Here is a 14,891-nt window from a genome sequence, read left to right as displayed (position 1 = left end):
AATCCATGGCCTGTTGGGAATTGGGCCATGCAAGGGGCAGGCAAGGGCATGTAGCTCCATTTGCGCAAACAGCAGGCACACATGAGAAATCATGTCCTCCCCTCCTCTCTGCCACCACCACTGCCAGTCTGTGGTGTCAGAAAGGTTGGGGGACAGCTGCTCTAACCTACTGAGGTGGCCTGAGCAACAGGGTTAAGCAAGCCCCTATTCTTCTCTCAACCACTTCCACTGATGACCAGTTGGGAGTTGGCTTTTGTAGACTTGAGCTCCTTCCTCCAATCCCTCCAAAATTCCCACCTCAGCTTTGCCCAGGAAAGTCAGCCAGTTGTCCTGCAAAGCCAACATCTCAGCCAGTAGAGTCTGAAAAGGTATCAGCTTGTAATGGTTTGACGGAAACTCGGTTTTACTTATGGTTAGTCTCATGTTACTCCTTTCTGAGGCGCCAGATTATTCAGATGCAGTAAAGTTACCAGACTGCCATTAAAAGGAGGCCATATTGTCCAGCTTTGGGAGTGTCTTGAGGTTGTCTTTTTTTTTTTTTTTTTTTGGACCATTTCCACAACAGTAGTCATTCAAACTTTAATGAATTGTGAGTTTGTAAGTTTCTTTTCCTTATCTTTTGACAAACTTGACAGTTACATTGTTTAGTTTATTTCCTGATTCCATTATTTGGCTTTAATCCAGCCCCTTCAAATCTGTAATGACTGGAGTCTGTATATCGTGTGACTTGTCATGGGTTTCTGTGGTAAAGCTTGAAAAGAACACCACTTATGATTCTATATAATTGCTAGCACATGTTCCTGAAAATAAAGACTTATTGGAAAAATATTACAATTGGGGGGAAGCAGTCTTTCTGATGCTGGAAAAAATACATTCACTAAAAGTCCATTTTCACTGTAATTTTTGTTGTGGATGCCAAGAAAGGTAAACAGCATATTCCTCTTTCCCCTCTTTTGTCCTTTCGAATTGTATGTGGCCATCTTTGTTTTTTCAGATATCTGGTTACCCTAAACTGCAAGGTGTTTGTGGGATCAGTTCCTAGTTACTAGCTTCTATCCTCTAGTGCAGGGGTCTCCAACCTTGGCAACTTTAAGACTTGTGGACTTCAATTCCCAGAGTTCCTCAGCCAGCAAAGCTGGCTGAGGAACTCTGGGAATTGAAGTCCACAAGTCTTAAAGTTGCCAAGGTTGGAGACCCCTGCTCTAGTGGCTGTCTGGATTTTTCAACCCAGATATGGAAACCTTAGTTTAGTTTTAACATGATGGTGCATGCATTTCCAAAAGCAGCATTTGCAAACTAAGATTCTATGAAAGCACATGTATTTCTATATTAAAAATCCCTCAGAGGGCACCAGGAGAAAAGATTTATTATTCTTTCTCAGATTGGAATCATGTTTCTCCACATCCTTCCTATCATCACCAAACTTCTTTTAATTGTTCCTCTCTGAAACCTCAATCAAAATTATGCATTATGGAAGGAGCTGTTCTATACTGTTTTCTTTGGGAGAAACAGATACAGATCAGAGCATTACCTTCCAAACTAACCGCGGCAGCATATATGCTTTCTAAAGTCGGAAGCGCAAATCACATTTATGCTGATTAAAGAACAACTCACTGTAATTTAAGAGAAATAAGATTTTGGTGAGGTCAGCATTGAGTTGAAATCCTTTGTCCTCAAACATAGGTGGAGATCGGAACACCTATCAATTATGTTGTAAGCTTGGAGACTCCTCATGTACATTCCTCACATATTTGATGCACAGGCACCTCAATTTTTGGAGGATTAATCTTTTTCCTTTGAAGCAAAAGGCAGCTCTGCATAACCACACAGGTTTATACCTACCTCAGCTATGTCACAAATCTGCTAGGACTAAGATGTCCTAAAGCTAGAGCTTAAGAATGGAAACTCAATGTTTACAACAGCCAAGCCAACCAAGGAAAGCATCTTTCCTGCCACAGAGGTCAGCAGCCTATTTTAGGTGGCATAAGACAACATCCTGCGTCTGAAATATCCTTCTGCTTTTTCCTAGAATGGCCATATTTACACTCCTTTGTTTATTTATTTGCCAAATGGCCATAGACCAAAAGAACCCAATTCTGTGGAACTGTATAATAGAAGGAAGCAAACAAATAGGGCATTTGTTACCTAGCAAAGGTCAATATCATGGGCTAAATCTAACTCAATCAAAGAATACTGGAACAAGTAGTAAGTTTCTATATACAGATTAATAGAAGGGTTAACAAATGTTTAAAAAAGAAGTGAATGTGCCCCTGCTTTATGGAACATCCTCCCTTTGGAGATCAGAATGCCCCCAACCCTATTAGTCTTTCACAGGCCCTAAAAACCTAGCTATGTTCCCACGCCTAGGGTGCTGAATTTGTTTAGGGCTATAGAAACTAAATAAATAAATAACTTGAGCTTAGCTAGTTATAGAGCAAACACACTGGTTTCTGATGGCTGTTAGTACAGCTAAACATTTTGTCATCTTCTCAGATATTTCAGTGTGCTGATCTTTCAATGGCTGATCTGTAATCCCAGATTGGTAAATGGGGAAAGTTACCAATAAGATGCGGTGGCTCAGTGGCTAAGACACTGAGCTTGTCAATCAGAAAGAACAGCAGTTCGGCGGTTCGAATCCCTAGCGATGCATAACTGAGTGAAGAACTCCCGTTACTTGTCCCAGCTTCTGCCAACCTAGCAGTTCAAAAGCATGTAAAAATGCAAGTAGAAAAATAGGGACCACTTTGGTGGGAAGACAACAGGGTTCCATGCACCTTTGGCATTTAGTCATGCTGGTCACATGACCATGGAGACGTCTTTGGGCAGCACTGGCTCTTCGGCTTTGTAAAGGAGATGAGTACCTCCCCCAACAGTCAGGAATGGCTAGTATGTATGTGCAGGGGAACCTTTACCTTACCAATAAGTGGCTCAATGGCTTCAAGACACCAGTTGCAATAGAAGGGTCATTGGTGCCCCTCTATGTGCTGTAGACTGAATCTTGTTCTTTGAGCACACACACAAAAGTGATCAGGAGGAGATATGATACGGTACGATAAATTCCTGCAGTAGCCATTAAGCGCAGGCCATGAAATCATAGCAATGAAGAAACCTTTTTATGTAGGAAGAAGAAAATATAATAAGAACAGGTATGAAAAAAAGAAGACCCGTACGTTTCAGACAATAGACATGTGAAATTTCTTATCTATAATTTTGGACATCTAAGCCTAAGGACTTCCCATTTAAGTTACGTCAAGACTTTATCTATACCCCATTAATCTGGGGGTGGGTGAGGAGGCACCTACAATAAGTCAAATTCAAATCTATTTTTTAAAGAAAAATATTAAACACCTAAATTGCATATGCTTGGCCCATTTTTTTTAAAATCAGAATTTAAGTCTGCAAACTGTTAGCAAGCCTCAAAAAAATTACAATTAAGATCCAGCAAAGGGAGTATATATGAGTTGATCCAGGGACACAAAGCAGAACCCTAACCCTAACCCTGAAAAGTCGAATTGCTCCCAAGAGAAATACATCCCAGTTAAATATAGACTTTTGCTTTAAATAATTTGATTACTGCAGGCACATCAAATCCTTTACGACTTGAAAATCGGATACTGAGTCTTTTTTTTGTGCTCTGAACAAAAGCTTACTTTTATGGTGACTCCAGAGTTGAATGGCTGGAAGTGAATTACTAAGATATTCAAAACCCTTGAATTGCTCTATAGATTTGTCATTAAATCTATTCATCCAGTCAATCCATTTGTATGGCCACCCATCTCAACAAGTGACCCTTTCCAATTATAAAAAAAAAAAAAGGTCAAAACACTTTTTGATTTTAAAAAAGGACCTTTGCTTTAATTATTAATAATTAATTTCTACGCTTTCCCAAAAATGAAAGGATGCTACCTTGGCAACTATGAAAGGAGATATGGGTGGAAGAGTTGCATTGTCTACATAGAGAAAAACAGAAATAGGCTAGTAGATGAGGATGGGGAATGGAATTTGTATTTAGTAAAGGTCAAAGCAATACGGATGCTATAGAAATTAAAGTCCTAAAAGTGCTTTTTAAAAAGGCAACTGGATTTTGTTTTTTCCTTAAAGACATTTTGCTTCTCATCCAAGAAAGCTTCTTCAGTTCTGAAACTTGTCATCCAAGCTTCTTGGATGAGAAATTACAGATTACAGATTAACAGAGTTGAAAGGGATCTAGTTCAACCCCCCACCCAAGCAGGAGACCCTACACCATTTCTGACAAATGGCAGTCCAATCTCTTCTTGAAAGCCTCCAGTGATGAAGCTCCCACAACTTCTGAAGGCAAGCTGTTCCTTTGGTTGATTGTTCTCACTATCAGAAAATTTCTCCTTAATTCTAGGTTGAATTGATCAACTTCCATCCATTATTCCTTGTCTGGCCTTTGGGTGCTTTGGAAAAATAGCTTGACCCCTTCCTCTCTGTAGCAGCCCCTCAAATACTGGAAGACTGCTATCATGTCTCCCCTGGTCCTTCTCTTCACTAGATTAGCCATGCTGAGTACTTGCAACCATTCGTAGTATGTTTTAGCTTCCAGTCCCCTCATCATTTTGGTTGCTCTTCTCAGCATTTTTTCTAGTGTCTCAACATTTTTTTTTATAGTGTGGTGACCAAAAGTGGATGCAGAATTCTAGGTGTGGTCTTACTAAGACTTTAATTCATCACAGGAAAAAACAAAATCCAATTAGTTGCCTGTCAAAAAAGCATCTTTGGGACAACCATGACCTAGATGATTGAGAATCTCCAAAGACATATAGAAATTAAAAATGGTGTGACAGAATACATCCCTGCTTATCTCTGTTTGAGATGGAAATTATAGTTCGCCACCATTCTTGCATTTAAATTGCGTAAAAGTGCTTTCATGCAATGGCATTACCACCATGAAAAGATAACCATTCTTTATTAAAAGTATCTTCTGACTGAAGGGCAGACTCTTTCTTACTTCATATGATGCAGGCTGAAACTTATCTTTCTGTCATTATTTTCATTATTCTCTTGCCAAAATCTCTTTTTGTTCAGGTAGAGCCATCAATGTAACACCTCATATTTGCAACTCAGATAAACTTATCTCACACTGCAACATGCTATTCCAGTCAGCCAACTCCTCTTCCACAATACACTGTCCTACTTAATTCCACAATAATGTATCACCCAATGTTCTCTCTCTTAAATTGCTTTTGAATCCTCACTCCACCTCGTGTGGGATTATTATTATTTTTTAAATTGCAGGTAGTTCTGCAAACAATGGGACATTCCCTAATCCTACCAATCCCTGCTTTTTATGTGGTAATAGCATCATTGCAAAAAAAAAAAAAAAAAAACCTGTTCAGAAACATTGATAGTCCCCTTCAAACTATGAGGAAAACCATCTGACAGTTTTCTCTCTCTCTGGTCTAGAATTATGGGAGTTCTGAGTGGCAAAGAAGAAATGTGTTAGATCATGAATAGTCATCTGATCATACCAAAGATTGCTTCACCAATTAAGCAGGATGCTCAGTATATGGCCATCTATGGAGAATTTCAATCATCCAGGTCATGGTTGTCCCAAAGATGCTTTTCTTTTCTTTTTTATAAATAAATTTTATTAATTTTACAATTAAAACAAACCAACAACACATACACAAATGAAAGAAAAGAAAAAAAGAAAGAGAATAAAATAGAAAGAAAGAATAGAAAGCAGTTAAAAACATTCTCATCTTCAACAGTTTGTGAGATCTCTTTTTTTTTCCATAACCCTTAATTTATGCCATATACACACACCTAATCTTTACATATATCTGTATATCACTGCTATAGCGAAATGATTTCAATGGGGGGCGGGGGGAACCCAGGAAAATCTAGTTACCTTTTGAAAAGCACCTTTGGGATATTTATGGAGAGAGAGGGTGGGGAGATATACACACATATATACTGAGATTACAGAACCAAGAGGAGAGGCACCTGTAGGTGCTAGTATTTTTGCCATAGATTGGTTGGTAGGTAGATATGTAGTTAGGTAAGTAGGTAGATAGATAGATGATAGATAGATAGATAGATAGATAGATAGATAGATAGATAGATAGATAGATAGATAGATAGATAGATAGATAGATAGATAGATAGGATAGATAGATAGATAGATAGATAGATAGATAGATAGATGATGATAGATAGATAGATAGATAGATAGATAGATAGATAGATAGATAGATAGATAGATGGATAGATGGATAGATAGATAGATAGATAGATGGATAGATGATAGATAGATAGATAGATAGATAGATAGATAGATAGATAGATAGATAGATAGATAGATAGATAGATAGATAGATGATGGATATGTGTGTGTGGGGGGGCGAGACAGAGACATACACATACATACTGAGATTACAGAAAGAAGAGAGGCACCTGCAAGTGTTAGCATTTCCGCCATACTCCTCATATTTAAAAATGGAAATCCACACTTGGGTAAATGCAGGTGTGGGCTGCTATCAGTTCACCCCGATTTGGGCGAATTTTATCGTTTTTAATGACCGGTTCGGCAAACCTACAAATCTCACTCCTGGCTGCCCCTGCCCACCCTTCCCTGCCCCTCCCAGGAGTCTCCATGTGGCCTGTTTTGAATGCCAGGTAAGTGCAGGAGCCTGGGGAGGACATTTTTGCCCTCCTGGAGGCTCGAGGAAAGCCTCCAGAGCCCGGGGAGGGTGAAAACGGGCCCCCTGTTGTGGTGCAGGAGGCCGACTAGGCCACGCCCACCATGACCACATCCATACAGCAACCAGGCAGGCAACTGGTTGCTAAAACTTTTGAAGCCCACCCCTGGATACATGCACAGGAGTCTATCAAACACAGGTACAGGAAGTCCTCAACTTATGACCGCAATTGAATGGAAATTTCCATTGTTAAGTGAGGCAGTTTTAAATGAGCTTTGCCATACTTTTTGGCCTTTCTTGCCACAGTTCCTCAGCATAGCTGGCTGAGGAATTTATTTATTTATTTATTTATTTATTTATTTGATTTGCCAATTGTTTACAAGACAATAAGTATAAATGTATACATAGTTGTGAATACATGAAATGGTTACATATAAGAAAAATAAAGAATAAGAGAAACAATAGGACAGGGACGGTAGGCACGTTGGTGCGCTTTATGCACGCCCCTACAGACCTCTTAGGAAAGGGGTGAGGTCAATAGTAGACAGTCTAAGGTTAAAGTTTTTGGGGTTTGGGGAAGAAACTACAGAGTCGGGTAGAGTATTCCAGACATTGACCACTCTATTGCTGAAGTCGTATTTCCTGCAATCAAGTTTGGTGCGGTTTACTTTGAGTTTGTATCTATTGTGTGCTCTTGTGTTGTTATGGTTGAAGCTGAAGTATTCATTGACAGGTAGGACATTGCAATGTATGATTTTGTATACCATGCTTAAGTCAGACCGAAGACGGCGTAATTCAAGGTTTTCTAGTTCTAGAATTTCAAGTCTGGTGGCATAAGGTATTCTGGCGAGTAGAGGAGTGGAGAACTCTTCTTGTGAATTGAAGTCCACAAGTCTTAAAGTTGCCAAGTTTGGGGACCCCTGATATACATATATAGGCAATTATCCTTTTATTGTCTCACATTTTTTTTCCTGTTTGTTTCTCCTGTTTTGAAATCTTTTGTTTTATTTGTATTAAAAGATTTGGTTCTGCCTTCTCTTTCTGTCGTTGTGTTAAATCTGTACAAGAAAAATCAGAATCCTGCATGTTGGAAGTGCAAGAAGAAAGAAGGTACATTCTATCACTTGTGGTAGTCCTGCCCGGAGACTCAAAAATATTGGCTAAATATTAAAAAATGGCTGCAAGAGATGACTAATGAACAAATAGAATTAGAACCAGAATTATTCTTACTGAGGATATGTAAAAAGAGAAACAAGAGAAATACAAAATACATACTATTACATATTTTAACAGCAGCTTGTTTTTAAAGTTATAAAAGATTAATAAAGTTTATTTAAAAAAACCAGGATCCCCTCTTTTCTTATGTCTAGAGACACAAGCTGAAATATATCAAGTTCCAGGGCTCAGCCTGGTTCCACAGAGCACTGAGGAATGTCTATAAAAGAAATCCAAACAGAAATAGATATATAAATACAATGCATCCTCTGCTTGGGAAATTTTGTAGACAGAAGCACATCAAAGTTATTAATGGTTTGGTTACAACAGAACATGGGAGGTTTGTTTTAAGGTTGTCATTGCTCAAAAGCCTGAGAAAGAGCCCTGTTTGGATAGAGATTAAAAGATTGCCAGGGCCACATCAGCTTCTCCAAGCAGCAGCTGAGCACCAGCATGACTACAGCACATCACATGAGAAGTATGAAGTATTTTTCATACTTTCCCAAAATCTTGCTCAGCACACAGGCAGAATGCACCACCTACTGGCCGCTTGCAGGATACAATATCTACTCTTAGCCTTTCCCTACCAAAGAAAATCTTTTTTTTACAGGTAATCCTTGACTGTCCCACAATCACAATGGAGCTAAGCCAGGCATTTGTTAATCAGTTTTTCCCATTTTGCAACCTTTGTTGCCACAGTTGTGACGTGAATCAGTGCAATTGTTAAGTTAGTAACAGGATTTTTAATCTGTTACTAACAGATCTACTCTGAATCTGACTTCCCCATTGGCTTTGTTTGTCAGAAGGTTGCAAAAGGACATCACCATGACCATCACCATATTTATTTATTTATTTATTGGGGGAAATTTTATTTTTTAATTATTTAAATACATCTTTGCGAGAACGGCGTGGTTTCAGGTGTTTTACATTTGAAATCAATCATATTCATAATCACAAGTACAACTTTCCAACATCACTTCATTATCTACCATCATTTTTACATCTTTGTATTCTCATAAATTACTTCATTTCATTAGCCATTCAAAATTTTCATCTTCGTTTGTAGTTATCCTTAATTATATATTCTCATATTTACAATATTTATGTTATCAAATTTTAACAATATATCTTCTTATACAAATGGATAACAAAATAATTAATTCATTAAAGACATATTAATCCATCTCTAATTTCATTAATCATGTATTCTTGTGTTTACTATGTTTACGATTTCATGTTATTCTTTAAACATTCAAAAACATAACATCTTAATTTATATTATTCACCATCATTTCCCCCCATCTTACACTTGCCACTATTGCTTATATTTTATCTTCTATATGTACCCTTCTGTCTAACATCTCCTTTTTGCAAAAACATTTTCTTTTAGCCAATAAATTCAAATTTACATTATTATTACCTTATAATAATAACAAGATACATAATTAAACATTATTCTACTTTATGGTTATATCTTTTCTCTTTCAGGCTCCACATAATATTCCATTTTATATCTTTAATCACATTTCTATTTTATTTAATTAATCTGTTATAAATTCTTATTTCCATCACTACTACATTGTAATTGTACTCTAATTGTTTGTTCCAATTCCTCAAAATCTGTTATATATATTTGCTACAAAAATACCTCTTCATGTGGAGTCTCATTCTTTTTCATTTCTAACCATTATCTCTGAATTTCCCTTTTATATTAAATTGTGTTTTCTTACTTTGCTTACCATTTACTATCACTTTTCGGCTTTTTCCCTTGGTCATTCCCCTTTTTATTATCATATTATCATATTTTTTCTCCCATTCCTCAAAGTTTGTCTTCACCCTTTTTTGATCTCTTTGTTTTTCACTAACCATTTCATTTATCAACATTTCAATCTCAATTTCCCCCTCTTTATCCATTATATCCATCATTAATATCTCCTGTTGAACTTCTTTTTTCTTCTTTTGTATTATTTGCTGTTGCTTTTGTTCCATTTTACTGGAACAAAAAATTTCCCCTTATTTCTAGCTCCTCCCCCTTCTTTGTTCTTTCTCCTTCTTCTTCTGCTGTTGTCACCATTTTTAAATCTTCTTCTATATTCTGTATTTTAGTGCATAAATCCCACACTCTGTCCCACATCTCATTCATTGAACGAATGTCCATTCTTATTTCATTACATATTTCTTTCATCTTTATATTGCTTATTAGTCCAATTTTCAAGCGTCCAGTCAATTTTATTTTGTTTGTACCAGTATCTCTTCTTCGTTTAAAAAAAAGTCAATGTCCTCAAGTCTTTATTTCCAATGTTAATCAGTCCAGAAACACGGATAATTCCAGAGGAAGTATACTCCTTTATTCTTACTTTTTAAATACAGTATAATCCAACTTTCAGGGGTCATTGTAATATCTTTCTTTTATTATTTTTTTCAAATTTCTTCTTTTAATAATATTGTTAGATTGAAGGGATCTGCAGGATTTTTCCTTCATCAGCAAGTGGTGCTTTTAATCCAGTTCCACAGCCACTCTTTTTCCTTTTCTTTATTTAGCTTCACCAATTTTTAGAATCAAACTTTACTTTTTATTTAGAACAATTATTTCCAACATCCAAATTAATGCTTTTTAATGCCAAATCCTGTCCAATCTCTAAGTCCAATTTAAAGTTCTTGTAGGTTTAGTTTCTTTTCCAATTTTAAATTTTTAAAAGCTTTAAAATTCTTTATAATTCCAAGTTCTTCCTATTCACCACTAATACAAATTTCTTTCCCCTTCTTCTCTATTATAATCTTTTGGGGTAACAAAAAATAGAAAAGATTCTTCCCACCCTTCTCCAAACACTGTTCCCAATCTCCACTCCAGCGCTGCGCTTAGATGTTGATCGGCTGTCCCAACTTTGAAGTGTCCATCTTGGCCTGCTCTTCTCTCCGTTGTGGCATAGAGAAAAATCTTGGGGATTCTACAGGGGAATTGCATTCTCCCCTGGAACCACACCAAGCACTTCTCCTTTGTTTTGCTGCCCCTCCAAGGTGGCTTTCGACTTTGTCCGGAGCCCACAAACGGTGAGACCTCTGTTCCCTGCTTCCGGTCTCATGGCGATGTCAGCCGGAAGTCATTCACCCATCATATTTATGATGGACATGGCAACCATCATAAATATGAGCCGGTTGCCAAATGTTCCTCTTTTTATCAGTGACCATGGGGATGCTGCAGTGGTTGTAAGTGTGGAAAAATGGCCATAAGTCACTTTTTTCAGTGCTGTTGTAACTATGAATGGTCACTAAATAAACTGTTGTGAATGGAAGATTTTTCTGTACTTTTCAGTCATGTTACCAGCATGTATGGCCTGCACTTATGCAATTGTCCGTGTAGGGCATGGTTTTTCATGCATGCACTGCTTTCACAAATGCAGTTCCAGATGGCCTGTGGCCCAGTTGCAGAGGTGGGCTGCAGCTGGTTCGTGCCAGTTCAGGAGAACTGGTTGCTAAGATTCTGCGCAGTTCGGCGAACCGGCATATCCCACTACTGGCTGGCCCCGCCCTGCCCCCATGCCCCACCCCATGCCTCCTCTCACCCCACTGTGCCCCCTGCCCCCCACCCCACTCCCGTGGGGTTGCCATTCAGGGTGGGGAAGCTGCAGGGACATGACTGAGAGCCAAACTGGTCAGCTGGGAGGCTGCCACCCCCCTGCAGCCCAAGAGAAGACCATGTGACCACCAGTTTTTAAAAAAAGTTCAGTCAGACCTTCCAACTTCGCAACATCTTCTCCCCCCTCCCCCCAAGAAGTTGGAAAGTCTGACTGGACATTTTTTAAACTGGAAGTCCCATGGTCTTCTTTTGTTGCCCTGCAGGCAGGAGAGCAGAGCTGGAAGGCAGGTTAGTCGGGGAATGGGATGGGGTTAAAGTGAGGATTTTGCATTATCATTGGTCTGGGATGGGGTGGAAGTTAGGATTTTGCTTTATGATTGCTCATAAGTAAGTAAGACCCAGTAAAAAAGGAATGGAAAATTCCCTCATCAGCATTTTTCAGTCTTGGCAATTTAAGATGGGCAAACTTCATGCTGTCTTGGGAATTCTGGAATTGAAGTCCCTGCACCTTAAAATTGCTAAAGTTCAGAAACATAGGTCTACACTACAGCTTAGGATTGTCCATTCCTGTTTTATTTAGAGTTTGGTGCAATTAAATAAATCAGTTGTGGTTTCCTTAACAAAAAGTGATTAACGCAATATGAACCATTTCTGGACTTTTGTGAGAAACTGAAATTAAAAATTGATCTGGGCTTTGATGATTGGTTATGGGATTATGGAAATAATGTAGACAAATGTTAATCTTAGAGTAAGAGTTTGATATATTTTTACTTATATCTGTGCCAAAAAAAGTTGGAAGTCTTTTTTTTTTTTTTTTTTGGTTTTCCTTCTTTTCTTCTTTCTCTCTTTTTCTTTCCTGAGCCTTTTCTTTTTTCAAATCAAATCATATCAAGATTTAGAATGAAATCCATTGGGAGCCATCTCATATAAGGCAGGCTCTGAGTGTCTCTAAGCAAGAAGTGTTTATTGATAAAAGAGAATATTTATAGCTCAGGGTTGATCTGTGGGGTCCTTGGTGCTCTCTGAGTTTGATGGTTTTCTTGCAGATCTTTCACTACCAAACTAGGTAACATCATCAGTGCTAGAAGGGAGTGGAGTTTGCTCTTATTTTCATATATTAGTGGATTACCCTGTCAGTGTTGATCGGTTGCTTCACAAAGAGTGTTTTGATTTAGCTGTTTGCTGGGAAGATTTGTTGCTAAAAGTCAGTCTACATTTAGTGTACATCTGACTTTGGGGATGTTTCTTCATAACCAAACAAAAGTGTATTTTCTGTGCAGTTCATACGCCTTGCTTGCTGAATCTGGATGACACAAAGCAAAGTCCACATTTTGTAATTAATCCCCACGCCCCGTTTTGACTGGCAGAGTGCTGCAGGAGACTGAGCGCTGTCACAGCTTCTGGCCATACCCAGCCAGCCATGCCCACCCAGCCAGTCATTAGGGCAGAGAACCAGTTGTTAAAAAATTTGAAGCCCAACACTGCCCGGTTGGGGACGCAGGCCATTTGGGGACCTCTGTTCTAAAATGTAGATATTCATATGGATCACTCTGTGAGAAAACAGCATAGTCTGCACAGAGTTTTAGTTTACTTTATTGATTAGCCCTTGGGCCATAGTAAAGTGCAGAGTTCTAGATGCCAATTATTTCTAAAAACTGATAAAAACAATTTAAAATGAACTTGGAATAAAATACAACTTAAAATCAAATGGGAATAAAATACAATAATTTAAGATATAGATAAATAAAATATGATAAAATTATATTACAGTATCACTCCTACAGTCTATCCCAATCAATCCCACATATGCTGATCTCAACCGAACCATTTTGCTCAAGTACAACGTGAGCATCAACATGCTTGGAGAAATCCCAAGGTTTACAACAGAAACAAAACTTTTAAGGGAAAAAAAAAAGTAACTTGAGGAAAATCCCCCAAAGACCACCTGGGGAGGCGTAGCTTGGACTATGATCAGAAAATGCCAAGAATTTTGAGCTGAGAGGATTAAAAAAGATGAAATTAAGTATGGACATGGGTTGTAAGTTTGAAACCGATTCTATCGGTTCGGACCAGTTCAGATGAACCCCTTGCTCCAAAGATCAGCTGGCAGTGAATTGGTTCACCGTGACAAGCATGTGGGGCCGGCCCGCCCACGCTTTTTTCATGTGCTTTATTCCTTTTTGTGAGAGCACAGCTGATTCGCGTGGCAGAGTGGTTTGCCACACCTCAGCTGTTTTAGTCACAGGAACTGCAGAAGAAGGTAAGTATAAAACCTTTTCGAAATGTGGAGTGCACATGCAAAGTGCGCGATCACTGAGCCGTTTGTTATACCAGTGGAATCCAACCCGTTTGAAACCCTGTCACACCTGCCATCTTATTGGAACCTCCCATTGTAAAATGCCAATGAAATTGTACACACCAGTGAAATTGAAATGTATGTTCTATTGAAATTAAAAGCCTTTCCCTCCCTGTAAAAGAAACCAGGAAAGTTTAACAAACTTTTTTCAAATAAATTCCACAAGCACCGCGTTCCTTAAAATATGTTTGTGGGATCGTTTGTGGAGGGAAAAGAGTCTTTCCTGGACACTTTGGAACAGGGGATTGGGGGACTGATGGCCCCTTTATGACTTGTGGACTTCAACTTCCAGAATTCCTGACCAAGCCAGAGGTTGAAGTCTACAAATCATAAAGGGGCCATCGTTCCACATCTCTGCTTTAGAGCTATATTCCTTCAGAAAGATCATGTGTAATAGAGACGGCCATCAAGAATCCACCTTCCACCACTCTGATTTTGCATCCTCAGTGCCTCCATGTTGTATCATCAAATCCAGCACTAAACTGTCAAACTATAGTGGGATTCCTGTTCCGGAGTGTTAAGTTCGGTTGGTGGGTCCCAAGGATAGGCGAGGCATGGGCAGCTCTTTATTTATTAGATAGAATCTGAAACAAAACCCCAGCGCACGGCAGCTCTTCTTATAGAGCTGGCCGCAGCTAGGCAGCCAATGACAACTCTTTGAGTTTGCCGCGCTTGGTTTTAGCCAATCGCGGCAAACCCTGTATGAGCCAATCAGGAACGTTCAAGCCGTCCAATCACGATCCGGCTTGTCTGGACCAATAGGAACACAGAGGGATATGAAGTCTTTAAGGGTGATGATAAGAACAGTTTTATCTCCTAGATCTCACCCAGTCCCACTCCCATACTGCTACTCCCTCACCCCAGAATAAAAACACACCATAAATGCTATTTTACCCCAGCTGCTTTGGGTAACTTCATAGTAACAGCAGAAGGTCACTTGCACCTCTTCAGAAGGCCAGGAGGCCAAAATGAGGCCCTTGGTCTGTCAAGTCTTGTGCCCACCTAATATCTCTACCTGTGGCCCCTGGGAAAGTGCAAAAGATATTATGCCTCCCTCATCTTAGAGATAATACCTAGA

This window comes from Notechis scutatus, chromosome 2, assembly GCF_049901735.1.
Source record: "Notechis scutatus isolate UNSWTSFEM ecotype Mainland chromosome 2, rNotScu1.2, whole genome shotgun sequence".
In the NCBI taxonomy this organism is placed as follows: Eukaryota; Metazoa; Chordata; class Lepidosauria; order Squamata; family Elapidae; genus Notechis; species Notechis scutatus.
Note: the sequence above shows the minus strand (reverse complement) of the source record.